Below are 15,883 nucleotides of genomic sequence, written 5' to 3'. Positions count from 1 at the left end.
TTCATAAACCTATTTTATAATATAACACCTTCCTGAAAAAGGATGCGAACCTTACTTTTTTATGGATCACATTAACACCTGCACATTTTGAAGGCCCTTAGAGTTCTAAATAACTCTAACTCAAAGGGGTGTTGAATTTGAGGGTAATTTTTGAGCCCTTGATTTAGGAAGAAATGCAGGGTACCTATTGTTTTATATGTCAAAATGCTAAACTGTTTTCTATAAGAGAATCCACAAGTTAAAATCTATGGTGTGATTTAAAGACATTAGTAAAAAGTTAAACTTCTTTCTTTTATAATCATAATTTGATTAAAATTTCTGCTAATTAATGAGTTCTAACTGTAGAGAGTATGTCAAAATGCTATAACTATTGCACTGGCTTGACTTAACAATGTCTAGTAGCTGTCTGGAAGAAAGCAGACATTTTATTGATAGGAAAAATGTGTTTAAACTGCAATGGAGCTCCAGCATTACAAAAGTTTTTAAATAGAGAATTCAAGAGAAGGAAAGTCTCTATTGGACTGTGTAAATAGGGTCTATTACTCAAGATACTGGAAGGAACTTGCTATAAATATGTTTCAGTCTTGTAGTGGGAATCTTGAGCATAGTGGAATAGCAGGGTTCCAGCATATGAATTATATATGCCTCTTGATAGTGTATTAACACAATAATGGCAAGATAGAATTTCAATAAATTCTTTGCCTTCCTCTTTTCCAAATTTCTCAAAAGCAGGTGTCAGTTATAGTGAAGTTTTGAAAATAATTTCCAATGTATCCAAAAAGTTTTGGAGGAAAGAAAAATCTAGTGCTAAGAAGTACATTTAGCAAAGTTATATATTATTTGGAAATTAAATACTTATTTCCTTTTAATGTATTAGATCCTAGAGGTCAAACCTGAAAAAAGCTTGACTAGAAATTAGAATCTGTCACTCATCAATATTTATTCAATGTATACAAAACAAATTCAAGATAATGTGAAAGTCAACAATTGGTGGGGGGAAGTGTATTGAATGACTTCTAGAATAATTCAAAGAAAATGTAAAGGGATCAAATGAAATAGCTGCTTTTGGGCACAGAATTTTTAGAATTTTGGACCACATCAATTATATATTTTTAAATCAAGCATGTGAGAGTTATCCCTATGACAACAGAAATTAAAAAGAAGGGAAAATGAATCCAAGTGAACCAATTAAACCTTCACATCAATTATAATATTAAGGAGCCTCTCAGACACTAGTTTACATATATTCTGTTAAAAGAATGTAAGAACAGGGCGAAAAACTTATTGCAAGGTGTTTCATGCTAGAAGCAATACCATCCATTTTTATATTTGGAAGCAATTCCAATTTTACCAGAAATCAACAATGTATTCATTCCAGCTAAGTGTAAAACTACAGCACACTACTTACTCCTACTTCCTAACAAAAAGCCATTTTGGCAAAGTAAAAATGTCTAGAGGAGTTGTAAAAATATCTTAGGATGAAAGAAGAGAAAAATATGAGGACATATCAGCAAATTTTGTTTTGTTTTGTTTTTAAATAGAATGAGCATTAATCATGGAGTTTGAAAGGAAGTAGGAAGGGAACTATGAAGAAATGTAGGAGAAAGGAAAGAAAATAAAATATCAACATGAGCTATGCCTTAACATCCTAAGGTTTTGTTGCCCCCTCAAATTTTCTATGAGATCTGTAGGTTTAAAGGATGTACCCTTATCCTCAGTTGCTAAGTTGGGAGGCACATAAAAATGAACTATTATTTATACTAAGTAGATATTTTATAAAACTGGTATTAAACTTAGAAGTTGGGTTAAACCACCAGGAAATTTATATTCCAGTAAAATATTAACTACATGTCTTTAGACAATAGGATGTGGACTTTAGGGCTTACCACATTAATTTCAACTGTAAAAATATCCTTCAAAAAATCTTCCTCTCATCTCCAGCCTCTAAAGTTTCTGAATTGAGATTGTACATCCTCTTAGTGTTTACTCCAGGATAACTACATGTGGTGACCATGTCTTATTTTGGCATTCCATGATACATAAATTACAATATACTACTTAATTTACGATCTGGCTAGATTGTTTCATTGTGCAGGGATAGTCAAATGGAACTTATTTCATTATCTTGGTTCCTAGAAGAACATTACGGAGAATGCAATGGGCTTAAATCGGCATTTCTCACATCATGATAGGTTTCAAAAAGACACAGTCCACTTGCTTTTAGCTACATCTTACAAATGATCATGCCAAAATTCACCAATACGACATTCCTAGGCTTCCTTCATTTTTGATCAGGGAAAGGACAATCTCAATGTCAACTAATCATAAATTTAAATTTACAGGATTCACTGCCCTAAAGACACTGCACCTACGGACTTTGACAACATAACTTAAAATGAAAATCTCCTTTCTGTTCCCTAAGGTTGCATGTTGAAAGAATTAAACAATCCTTTGCAATAGCCAACACATGGATATCATCATATACAGAGGCTACCTCCACTGCTGGTAAAAATGAACATTTTTAGAGATACAAGATTAAGAAATCCCAATCATTGCTGCAAAAATAGAATAGGAAATTCTATCTTCAAAATGTCACAAGGTGAGATATTTAGGTCTAGCATTCATTTTTGTATATCCTCAGGTTTTAAACTCTCTCTCTTACATAACATTTCTTTAGGAACTATGTTTTCTTCAGATATCTTATGATTTTCCTCTCAACAAACATCACAGGGTGAAGAGATAGACAACATGTGGTTCTCTGCATGTGGTCACACCCTGTCTGACTTTCTTAGCACAGAAATTGTTTTTCCCTCTGTGGGTCCCTTTAGCAGGGATTCAAAACTTTTCTTCAAATCTCACAACACGTGACAGTGGCTACTGACATACATAATCAATACATATAACTGGTGGCATAGGGAAGGTAAAAGCTATGACTCTGTATTTGATGAGGTAAGGAGAAAAAAGTACATGTATCATCTTAAAAGCTGCTTCCAGCATTTATCATTGAATGAGCTCATTTTGCTGGAGGAAAACAAACACCCAAGATGACAACAAATACAACAAGAGGAGGGAAGAACTGCTATAAATGAGCCCAAAGAGAAGTGTGTGTTTGTCCTCTGAAATAGCAGAGGCAGATGAGAGAACAAAAGGGAGAGAGGGGAGGACCAGAGAGAGAAGGCAGGAGAGAATTCAAAACCCTACAGGCAAGGGCACCAAGAGAGATGACCCCCACTTAGGGCAACAAGAAAGCTTCTGGAGAACTTTAAAGTCTAATATAAAAAAATATGTTTTTGTTAGGTAGGGCTGAACATGATACTGCTCTATTATCAGAAACTCTGCTGTAGAGATGACTGTGCTTGTATGAATGAGCTGACTTGTGGGTATTCATAAAAAAGATGAGTTTCATGTCTGCATGGACATGGTAAGGAACAGAGATTGCATGAAGATACAACATAAAAACCTTGATCCCGTTAGGGATTTGCAGAAATCTCCCTGAGAACTTTGGTATTTCACAGAACATGGAATTGCAGTGGGGATCATACCAATTTTTCTTGGAATGCAAGTAACAGCTTGCATCTGAAAGAAGTCCAGGTGATGTCTGGACTCTGCACAGTTCCTTACTGCAAGGATTCAGGTAAAGTCAGTGAGTGGAATGATGGAAGCAGGAGACATTTAGAGCGATTGGGGACAAAGGAACCCGGAGTCTCCTGCCACTTCCAAATGGGTATGTTGCTCCTTAGTTTCACAATATTTGGGCCATATGAGGATGTGCACTCAGTGTCTCTTTGAGGAACTATTTTTTTTCCATGAGAAGATCCAATTTAAATATTTAGTGAAAATATCTCCATTAAAAAATGTCTGTGATATGGGGGCTACCTATTTCCAAGCCCTGACATACATAGCTGAAATTCCATTCCTATAAAATTAATTAAAATGGTATATAAGTTTGCTCTTTTTCAGCTTATAAAAAACACAAATCCAAAATATTCAATCCCCCACTACTTAACATATGACTCACATTTAATAGTCCAAGACTGAATTCCAGATACCACATCCACATTTCAGGAAGCAGTATGAAGTAACTTGACAACGTCAGAGACAGTGAGATATTCTCTGAATTGTCAAAAGAACTTTCTTCTCCCCAAAGAACAAAGACATGAAGCAGCTGTCTCTTGAGGAAAGTTCCTATAAGGTCACCTGAAATTCCAAATATGTACTACTGGTCTAGACTCAGTCATGTGGTCACACTTGCTATCAAGGAGCTTTGGAAATATAGTCCTTTTCTGATTGTTTACTTGCCCATCTAAAATATTTATTTTTGGAAGAAGAATATAGTATAAACTTGGAATGTTTAGGCCTGATGGAGTTCTCTACATGTTATAGTCACAAAGGGCGACTATAACACTCCCTCTTTCCCATCCATTAAAAATTCTCACTATAATGAAAGCAATCCACTAGACAAAGTGTTGTTAATTTCAGTCATTCTCAATTAATTTGCTGGTGACATGCCACAGAATGAAGTTCAAAACCACTTTTTAGACATGTGGAGATATTTCCAAAAAATTATTTTGAATCACTAATGTTTAAGACATATTTCAAAAATAGAGGGAAGAATGATAATCAATGTTACAGATACCCATGTATCCACCAGCTAGATTTAAGTGATATTAACATATTTCCATATAAGTTCTCTCTTTCTCGAAACAAATTTTTAGGGAACATCCCAATATGCAAAAGACTATATGGAAATGAACTGTTTGAAGATGAAGGAAGGCTCATAATTCCACTCTTTTTTTTGCCACCTTATTTCCTCCCAAACCTCCAGTATTCTGCTGAGTATTAAACTGGCAAGATTCAATAAGGCATTGAAAATCAAAAACAAGTAAGTACTATTTCTGAGTCTACTAGAATTAAGACCTCTGAATACACAAACAGGAAAAATAAGTCTAAGCTACAACCATACTTTTCTTCCTTTCCTTCCCTTCTCTCTTCTTCTCCCTCTCCTTCTTTTCCTTCCTTGATTCCTACTCTCTTTTTCCTTTTAAAGGAGCTCTTGGTTTTATTATTTACTATATATAAAACAATATTTGTCCTGACTTTCTTATTCATTTACATTCAGAGTGATTTCAGGAAATTTGTGATTAAAAACTTTGGCCTGAATTCTATTTGAAGATAATTCTGAATGTCTACCTATTACACACACTGAGGTAAAGTATACTGCATAAGTCATCTGTAAGAATACTATGGCTTTTGGTTTTACACGATTGGTTATAATGTAGCAAATGTTTTACATTTCATAAAGGCAAATGCATTTAAATTTCAAAGAAAAGCAAAAACTAAATGATGCTAAAATACAAAAACACAATTACATTGTAATCAACTCTAGTCTGTGACCATTTGCATCTGAACTCGAATATGAGTCACACTGAGATGCCTAGTTAGATACTGCCCTGGGAATTTAAGCACTACCTTTGCCATACCAAATTAAAAGGGAAAAAAAATACACAGAATAACGAGACTCACAATTCTAAAACAGGAATTCATCCAGAGTTTCTTTTGCCACTTTGACAGTGATCCACCTAACAATACGGAACAGCAAGGTGGTTTGCATACAGAGAACATGGGTCTTAAAATGTCAGGGACAAGTGGTATATTTCTGTGTAGCACAGCTATACCAAGCATTTTATTTCCCCCTGAAAGACTCAATTTGTCTAATTTATCTGAGACATGAGCCATGGAGAGTTCCTGAACAAGTTTTATACAATGTATTCTGCACACTTCAAAAGTAAGAAATAAATATGATATGACTTACCCTGACCTCCCTTCCAGTAATTCCTGCCTTCATTCACTCTTCATTTCTAAAGAAAGAAAAAGCAAGAAGCACTTATTGTTAGTGTACCTAACAGTGATGTAATTTAATCCAGAATATAATTCTTCAAAAATTAACTGCTGCTTGGCAGCTCTGCTTTTTTTTTTTAATCTCTGACAAGTTGCTGAAATTGGTTCTTTTAAAACCATTTTATTGACGTATGATTGACACACAAAAAGCTGTACATATTTAATGTATGTATGCAACTTAATGAATTTAGAAATAAGTATGCACTCATGAAACCATCATCACAATCTATGCCATAAGTATATACATCACTTTCAGAAATTTCCTCTGAAAATTGTTTTAATGTTTGCTATTACTACCATCCACCTTACCTGTTACAGACCAAATAGGTCAGTACATATCTGTTCAACAAACCTAGACTGCTCCCTTTTTTTTCAGAACCTATTTGTCTTTAGAGTTTTAGTTAAATACAGCTTTTGATCTATATTTCATTTTGGAATTAAAAAAAATATATCTTTGACTACATTGGAAAGAGAATACATGAACAAATTTTCCCTTTTCTCTTATTTACTTAGGTCAACTCCTCTCTCCCATTTACTCATATTTCTTTAATTATTGCTTATTTCTTTAATTGTTGCATCTCCAGATGTGTCTACATTAATTTAGAAGAAACAATCAGGCAGCCAAATTCAATACGTTCTAAGAAAAGTGGAATACTGGGAATTTCACAACATGAGCGTATATTTTTTATCTTTCAAAATGAATGGAAGAGGAGAGGGCAAAGGAGAAATAGCTGAGTAAATATTCAGATCATACAGAGTTAATTTTAAGAATGTAAGCATGTGTAGCTGATAAATGAATTCTAGTCATCTGAAATACTTTTTAAAAATAATAATCAGACAAAAATGGTTTGATACCTAGTGCAATTTGATATAATTATGAGAAATAAGTAAAGATCAAGGTTTGTTAAAACATGAGAGTCACCTCTTTTTCTAACTGCAATTTTATGGCAGTCAAAGTTGAGCATCGCCATGGGGCCCTGCGGCTAGTAAAATAACAAGATATGGCTAGAAAACACACATTAGCTCCTTAGCCATTGGGCAAAACTGACAATAAAATAGCAGTAAAATAAGAAGTTTGCACAACCACTTCCTTCCATCATATGCTGACAGGGGAAAATAACGAAAGCTGGACCAACAACTGTACCTAAGATTAAAATGCATTTACATGAAATACTTGATTCTGAGGCAATTAGGGGTTTCATTTATGGCAGCTTTGGTACCAGAGTGGTACCAAAAGTCCTTCATAATTAAAGGTGTCATTTCATCCCCAGATCCTTGGTGAGAAAAGTGAGAATTCACCTCATGCTTCTTGGGAACTGCAGTTTTCTAATCATCTTGAAACAGAGGGTGACTAGCTGAGTCCCCTCCCCACTCTGTAATACACAAGCAGCCTGTCTTGGAAACAGCTTCTGAGGAACCAAACATCCCCGCCCTCCATGGTAATATGTTTCATTTTGTACATCCCCCTTAATCTTGGTCAGGGATATTTTAAGGCGGCTTGGCTCTGAACTTTTAGAAAGATGTGTTGTTTTACATTAACACCAGTAGTGCTATACATCAAGGAAAAAAAAAAAAAAAACTTCCAGTGATGGGGGCTTCACACGAATTTCTAATCGTTAACAGTCCTTCAGTACTTATATTTTAAGAATGGAGGCATAATTTATTTCCGATGAAACCGAATTGCTCAGCTCTCTGCTAATAGGATCCTCAGGGCAAAAAGGGTAGAGAGAGTGGCATCATATAAAAGCAGAAAGCATCACATTTTTTTGAAATTTAAACTAGAAACAATAAATTAATAAGTATGTTTGCCATGATTATTGCACATTTATGATAAATTGTTCTCGTTTAGTGAATGGGCCAATGAACTTGAGTGGCCCAGAGGGTTAATAACAGACTGCTTATATTGGCCTAAGAAGCATTGGTGAGCATTCTTATTTTATTAAGGAAGCCAAACAGCCATTTGCAGGTATCAGCATATAATGTGATTCTTTTACCCATCGTCCTTCTGCTTTGCTCTTCCTAGACTCAGGTTGAGTGGTTGCCAAATGTGTTTTCCACCTGAAAGCTGACCACTGTAAAGACTTTTCTGTCTTTGCTACAGAAGAGAAAAATTCCCATCTAGTGAAACACTTTTTTTTTGAGCCCAATCATGAAGATTTATTTTTCAATCAGGCCACATAATCAAAGGAATGCTTAAATACCTTAAACTATCATTGTGGAGGAATAGAGCAGCTTTCTACAAAAGAACCATCACTAAAGCACGGGAGGGCCATCTGTCTAATTAGCTAGTGATGAAGATCACCTTTGGTAAGAATAATACTAAAGCTGGTTTTGCTTCTTCAAAGTGTGCTGTCCCATCATTGTTCCTTGAAAATAATGAAAGGGAAGCCACAGTAATAGAGGGCTGATGTGGATGACATGCAGTAAAGGCTCCAGGCAAGCACTGTGATTCCTCCTGTGAAAAGTATCACCATTTATTATCCCTCATTAAAATTTAATTTTATATGGCATCTATCAAAGGTCATTTTTTAAATTGGAATTTTGTAAGCATCGTTACTGAGGGGTTAACTACTGTGAAAAAATCAAATCTTCATAGATTTATTGTTTTAAGCTATTATTAAGGAGGCACCTTTGGAAAAAAAACAAATTATTTCCCTCATAGAGAGCCAGATTGTTCTCCTTTCTAGTTAATTCAGTTTACACAATAATTTCAGTTGGTTTTTGCACTAGAAGCACCTTGGAAACCTTATTAGAAGTGAATAATCATTAGCATATAAAGGATTTAAACCTATAACTTAATTATGACAAATTTAAACCAAGACCAAGATGATAACATCTTAATAGCACTAGAATGGAAAGCAGAATTTAACACATCTTTCCTTTGCATTTACTGCAGTTAAAATCTATTTTTTCTCCTACTGAAACTTACTTTATTATAGACCATGATTTTTTTCAACTTCTGATCTAAAATGTTTTCATGTAGTTGTAAAGTTGTAATAAATGTTAATACTTATAATATCAATATTAAATAAATGTTTTATTCTCCAAAAGGAAAGAGGAAAATTTTTATTGAGTACCAAGATTTCCAGGTACTGTGTATACATTTTATTATCTAACACATCAGAAGAGACACTGAGCTCTTTTTTGCAACCAAGGAAACTGATGCTTAGGGAGATAACTAGCATGCTAAAACCATGCAATAAGACAGTGGTAGAATGCAAAAATTAGAATATTAATCCAGGTCTTCCTGACTCCAGTGGATTTTTCACTATATAGGCTATCTACTAAAGAAAGTGTGTTTATCTGCATTAGAACAGAGGTCAGCAAACTTTTCCTGTAAAGAGAAAAATGGTACACATTTTCTGCTTTGTGGGGCATGCAATCTCTGTAGCAACAATTCAAAGTCACTGTTGCAGCATGAAGCAGCTTTAGACAAAATATAAAGAAATAAGCTAGCTGTATCCCAATAAAACTTTATTTACAAAAATGGTCAAAGGGTCACAGTTCGCCCTACATTAAAATATAAACTATGTGAAACGTATAAACTTTATTTTGTTCAACATTATATAACTCAACGACTAAAAAAGTAGTGACGATATTAAAAATAAAGCTAGCTAATACTTACATGGAATTCATTATGTGCTAGTCACTTTTACATGTAATAACTCATTTACTTCTCAAAATACCTCTATAACATAGTTACTATTTTCACCCATTTTAAGAGATAAGGAAACTGATGAATGAATAATTAATATGTCATGATAACTCAGCAAGTGAGTGACAGATCCAAGATTCAGGCTATAAAAGTACATAATACACAGTAGGAGCTCAAGAATTAAATGAATAAATGGATGAGTGAATCAATATAGTTAGTCCTAGATATTTTAAGACAGAATTGTCTTGGTAATCCAGGAGATACCTCTCTTCCAAATTGTCTAGGTTTATAAAGCCAAATTTAAAAGAGAAAAAGAGAGAGAGGGAGAGGCAAATGAAGTAAAGGAGATATATAATAACATTCATATAAATGTAGAATTACAAATCATGTTAAGTGTACAAAGAACTGGATAAATGAACTGACCAGTGGGATTGAGGGGTCTGAAGGTCTCCAAAGAAAGAATACTGAAATTAAGAGTTGCAGATGAATAGGAATTATCTGGATGAAGAGTGGGGAGAACAGTATTTCAGGCTGATAACTAGCCATTGGTAAAGGTCCAGAGACAGAAATGATGATGAATCAGACCAAAAAGTGAATAATGTAGCTAGGAATGAACTGATAGGCTGGAGATAGATGTTGGCACAAATGTGTGAGTTAGATAGAGCAGGGGAGTGAGAAAATGTCAAGTGTTGGTGAAGCGAGGAAGTGAGAATTCAAGAGTAAAATTTTGGACTTTTGTTTTGTTTTGTTTTGAGGTACGCGGGCCTCTTACTGTTGTGGCCTCTCCCGTTGCGGAGCACAGGTTCCAGACACACAGGTCCAGTGGTCATGGCTCATGGGCCCAGCCGCTCCGCCGCATGTGGGATCTTCCCGGACCAGGGCACAAACCCGTGTCCCCCGCACCGGCAGGCGGACTCTCAACCACTGCGCTACCAGGGAAGCCCAAAATTTTGGACATTTTAAGTTTGAGGAACCTGAAAGAAATTCAAGTAGAGCTGTTCAGAAGGCATTGGAGCCATAAACCTATCTCTCAGGGGAGAGGCATGGATAAGTGATGGGAGATGGTAAATATTAGCATTTGGATGACACTATGTCATGGGTATGGAATATCACTTAGGGAAAGTTTGTAGAGAGAGAACAACTTTGATATTTAGGAATGTGCCATAGAGAGTGCCTCATGAAGAAGGCTGAGAAGTAGTGGTCAGAGAGGAAGGAAGAAAGCTAAGAGAATAGTTGGATGACAGCTAAGAGAAGAGTGTCTTCAAGAAGGAGGCATGGCTGACTATGTCGAATGTGGTGAGATGTTAAGTAAGATGAGGCCTAAGAAGTATTATTTGCAAGGTCCTACTGTACAGCACAGGGATCTATAGTCAACATCCTGTGATAAATAATAATGGAAAAGAATATGAAAAAGAATGTGTATATATATATATATATATATATATATATATATATATGTATAATTGAATCGCTTTGCTGTACAGCAGAAATTAACACAACATTGTAAATCAACTATACTTCAATAAGATAAATTAAACAAAAAGAAGTGTCCTTTGGATTTCCAAGGTGGAAATCATTGATACCCTTAACAAAACCGTTTTGACGTCATGGGTACAGAAATAAGACAGGAGTAGGAAGGTAATTATGGCAATAAGGTGTAACAGCCCATATAGACTTTTTTTTTTTTTTTTAAGAAAAGGGAAGTATGTGTGAAATCGTAACAACACAAGGCTTAAGAAGAGGTGGACTGCAAATGAATGAAACTGAGGTGGGGTTGGTATGGACAAGGAAAACCTAAAATCCAAACAACGAATGGTTTATACTATAGAGAGTACCTGAGATGCCTGCAAGTTGGCCCCACATAATAATTTAAGAGTAGAATGGATTACACACTCTCACATTCTCCCACTATTTATGGGTGCAGTCCATTAAGCTTAACAACATTACACAGTAGTAGCAAAGCTATTGCATTTCCATCCTGTGGGGCTGTCAGCGTAGAGAGTCATTTTCCAACTGCGAGGGCAGAGGATTCGCTCTCTGGATAGTGATTACAATCATTTGGATGTTTATGCAGAAACTATTCTTACCCAGAGGAGAAACTATTACAACAAGCACCATCACTGAATGATACACTGCTTCTTTTTGCATTCTTAACACTAGCATAACTAAGCTACCAAATAAATCAGAGAAGCATACACATTCCTTAGGAATTATTTTCTTGAATTTAAATAGCCACTGATTGGTCTCGACTTCTATCTTTTCTCTCTTTAAGTTAATTTTAACCAATCACTGGATTTTACTGTTTATTCATTTATTTATTCAACAAAAATTATAAAGTACTACTTATCAGGAACAAGAAATAGCAAAATGAACAAGACATGCTCCACCTTTCATGGAACTTGTACTCTAGTGAAAGAGACAAGCTTTATACTAGTTTTGTAGCGTTTTAGCAGTTTACAGTTACTTGAAACCCATGGCAACCTTGAGAGGAAGACAGGATAGATACTCTTAATTTCATTTTAAAGGTAAGCTGAAAGGATGTGCGGAAGATAAATCTGAAAAGCATGATGGGAAAAATAATAGTTCGTAAAGTGTGGTCCCACAACCAGCATCAGATGGAAACTTAGAAATACAAATGTGTTGGCCCCAAACCAGACCTTTTAAATGAGAAACTTGGGATGGGGACTAAAATCTGTTTACCAAGACCTTCAGGCGATTCTGACGCACGCTGAAGTTTGAGGAACACTGGTGGAAGAAAAAGATATTGGATTGAACTAAAATACTCCGTGTTGGAGAGTATGGCTAAGACAGCAGACTAGGAAGACCCTAAATTCACCTCTTCCCATGGGCATACCAAAATTGCAACTATTTACAGAGCAACTATCTACAAAAATAACCTGAAGGCTAGTAAAAAAGATTTTCCACGGCTTAAAGATATAAAGAAGGGAGTACAACAAGATTGGTAGGAGGGGCAGAGACATGACATAGTCAAGGCCCACACCCCTGGGTATATGACCCACAAACGGGAGGATAACCACAACTGCAAAGGTTCTCCCCAAGGAGTAAAGGGTCCAAGCCCCACATTAGGCTCCCCTGTCTAGGGTTCCTGCACCAGGAAGATAAGCACCCAGAACATCTGGCTTTGAAGGTCAGCAGGGCTTGTGTACAGGAGAGGTAGAGGGCTGTAGGAAACAGAGGCTCTGTTCTTAAAAGGTGCACACAAAAATCTCACATGCTCCAAGTCTCAGAGCAGAGGCACTGATTTGAAAGGAGCCTAGGTCAGACCTGCCTGCTGATCTTGGAGAGTCTCTCAGAGAGGTATGAGGCACACGTGATACCACCTGGGGTTCAATGCACTGGCAGCAGCCATTTTGGGAAGTGGAGCTCATTCTACCACGAGGACACTGGTGCTGGCAAACACCATTCTGAAGTCCTCCCTCTAGCCTATTAGTGTCAGGGGTTTACCTGCCCACCAGAGGGACAACACCAGCCCAGTATCCTCTGGGCTCCATAGCCAGATGCTCTGGGACCCAGCTCTGCCCACCAGCAGGCTGGCAGCCATCACACCAGGCAGGGCCTCTCAGCCAACTGGGCCTGCGGCCAGTCTTGCCTAACAATGCGCCCACAGCAGTTGGCCCTGCCACAAAAGAAGGGCCCGTGAAGCCCACAAAGGGCATACCCTGACACACACACACACACACACACACACACACACACACACACAAAATGTTATATATGATCCTCATGGTAACCGCAAACCAAAAACCTATAAGAGAGACACACACAAAAAGAGAAAGGAATCCGAACATAACAGTAAAGATAGTCATCAAATCACAAAGGAAGAGAGCAAAAGAGGAAGAAACTAAAAAAACTACAAAAAAACCCAGACCACAATTAACAAAATGGCAATAAGCATATACTTATCAATAATAACTTTGAATGTAAATGTACTAAACACTCCAATCAAAAGACAGAGTCATCTAATAAAAAACAAGACCCATCTATATACTGCCTACAAGAAACTCACTTTAGAACTAAGGACACATGCAGTCTGAAAATAAAGGGATGGAAAGGTAGTCCATACAAATGGAAACAAAAAGAAATCTGGGGTAGAAAATAAACTTTAAAGTAAAGACTGTAACCAAAAAAAGAAGCATATTACTTAATGATAAAGGGATCAATCCAACAAGAAGATATAACAACTGTAAATACACACACACACACACACACACACACACACACACACACACACCCCAACATAGCAACATGTCAATACATAAAGCGAATATTAACATAAAGGGAGAAATAGACAACAATACAGTAATAGTAAGGGACTTCATTACTCTATTTATATCAATAGACAGATCATCCACAGAGAAAATCAATAAGGAAACACTGGCCTTAAATGACATGTTAGAGCAAATTAACTTTATATATATATATATATATATATATACACACACACACACACATACTGAATATTTCATCCAAAAGTAAGAGAATACACATTCTTTTTTTGAGAGCACATGAAACATTCCCCAGGATAGATTACACGCTAGCCCACAAAAGAAGTCACAATAAATTTCAGAAGATTAAAATCATACCAAGCATCTTTTCCAAACACTATAGTATGAGACTAGAAATCAATCACAAGGAAAAAAAATGCAAAAAAACACAAACATGTGGAGGCTAAGCATTATGCTTTTAAACAACTAATGGGTCACTGGAGAAATCAAAGAGGAAATAAAAACATACCTGGAGACAAATGAAAATGGAAATACAACAATCCAAAAGCTATGGGGCACAGCAAAAGCAGTTCTAAGAGGTAAGATTATAGTGATACAAGCCTACATCAGGAAACAAGAAAAATCTTAAATAAACAACCTAAGCTTATACTTAAAGGAACTACTAGAAAAAAGAACGATCAAAACCCAAAGCTAGTAGAAGGATAGAAATAATAAAGATCAGAGCAAAAATAAACAAAATAGAGAAAAAAAAAAAACAGTAAAAAGAAGCAATGAAACTAAGAGCTGGTTCTTTGAAGAGATAAACAAAATTAATAAACTATTAGCCAGACTCATTAAGAACAAAAGAGAGAGGACCCAAACAAATAAAATCCAAAGGGAAAGAGAAGAAATTACAACCTACATCACAGAAATACCAAGGATCATAAGAGATTACTATGAACAATTATACACCATTAAAATGGATGACCTAGAAGAAATGGATAAAATCCTTGAAACATGCAGTCTCCTAAGAATGAAAAAGGAAGAAATAAAAAATATGAGTAGACTTAATATCAGTAATGAAATTGAATCAGTAATCAAAAAATTTTCAACAAACAAAAGTCCAGGTCCAGATGACTTCACAGGTGAATTCTACCAAACGTTTGAAGAAGAGTTAACACCTATCCTTCTCAAAATATTCTAAAAAATTGAAGAAAAGGGAATGCTAGCAAACTTATTATACAAGGCTAGCATCACCCTGATACCAAAACCAGATAAAGACACCACCAAAAAAAAGGAAATTATAGGCCGATATCACTTATGAATATAGATGCAAAATCCTCAACAAAATATTAGCAAACCAAATTCAACAGTACAGTAAAAGGATCTTACACCATGAGCAAGTAAAATTTATTCCAGGGAAGCAAGGATGGTTCAATGTCTACAAATCAATGAATGTGATACACCACATTAACAAACTGAAGAATACAAAATCATATGATCATCCCAATAGATGCAAAAACAAAAAAAGTTTGTGGGCTTCCCTGGTGGCGTGCAGTGGTTGAGAGTCCACCTGCCGATGGAAGGGACACAGGTTCGTGTCCCGGTCCGGGAAGATCCCACATGCCGCGGAGTGGCTGGGCCCGTGAGCCGTGGCCGCTGAGCCTGCGCGTCCAGAGCCTGTGCTCCGCAACGGGAGAGGCCACAACAGTGAGAGGCCTGTGTACAGAAAAAAAAAAAAAAAAAAAAATCTTCCTTGTTATTTTTAGTAAATGTAAGACCTGAAACCATAAAACTCCAAGAAGAAAACATGGACAGTATGCAACTTTGACATTGGTCTTAGCAATATTTTTTTCGATCTGTCTCCTAAGGCAAGGGAAACAAAAACAAAAATAAATGGATGGTATTACATCAAAGTGAAAGCTTTTGGACAATGAAGGAAACTATCAACAAAATGAAAAGACAGCTTATGAATTGAAGGAGACTTGGAAAATGATATATCTGATAAGAGGTTAACATCCAAAATATACAAAATACTAAACAACTCAGCATCAAAAAAAAAACAACTTGATTAAAAAAATGGACAGATGATCTGAAAAGACAT

General features: G+C 36.0%; 1 protein-coding gene across 50 annotated transcripts in view; it reads right to left on the bottom strand.

Annotated features, from left to right (window-relative positions):
* The window catches only part of LOC307184329 (teneurin-2-like), a 2,867,364-nt gene that overhangs the window by 1,081,234 nt on the left and 1,770,247 nt on the right, over positions 1-15,883 (bottom strand). For all 50 annotated transcript variants that reach the window (XM_079917763.1, XM_079917760.1, XM_079917746.1 and 47 more), the window contains one exon: positions 5,813-5,858. The gene's annotated coding sequence lies outside the window, so the exon portion shown is untranslated. The remainder of the gene's footprint in view (positions 1-5,812; positions 5,859-15,883) is intronic.

This window comes from Stenella coeruleoalba, assembly GCF_951394435.1.
Source record: "Stenella coeruleoalba genome assembly, chromosome: 3".
NCBI classification, from domain to species: Eukaryota; Metazoa; Chordata; class Mammalia; order Artiodactyla; family Delphinidae; genus Stenella; species Stenella coeruleoalba.
This window is presented reverse-complemented; position numbering and strand designations above follow the sequence as displayed.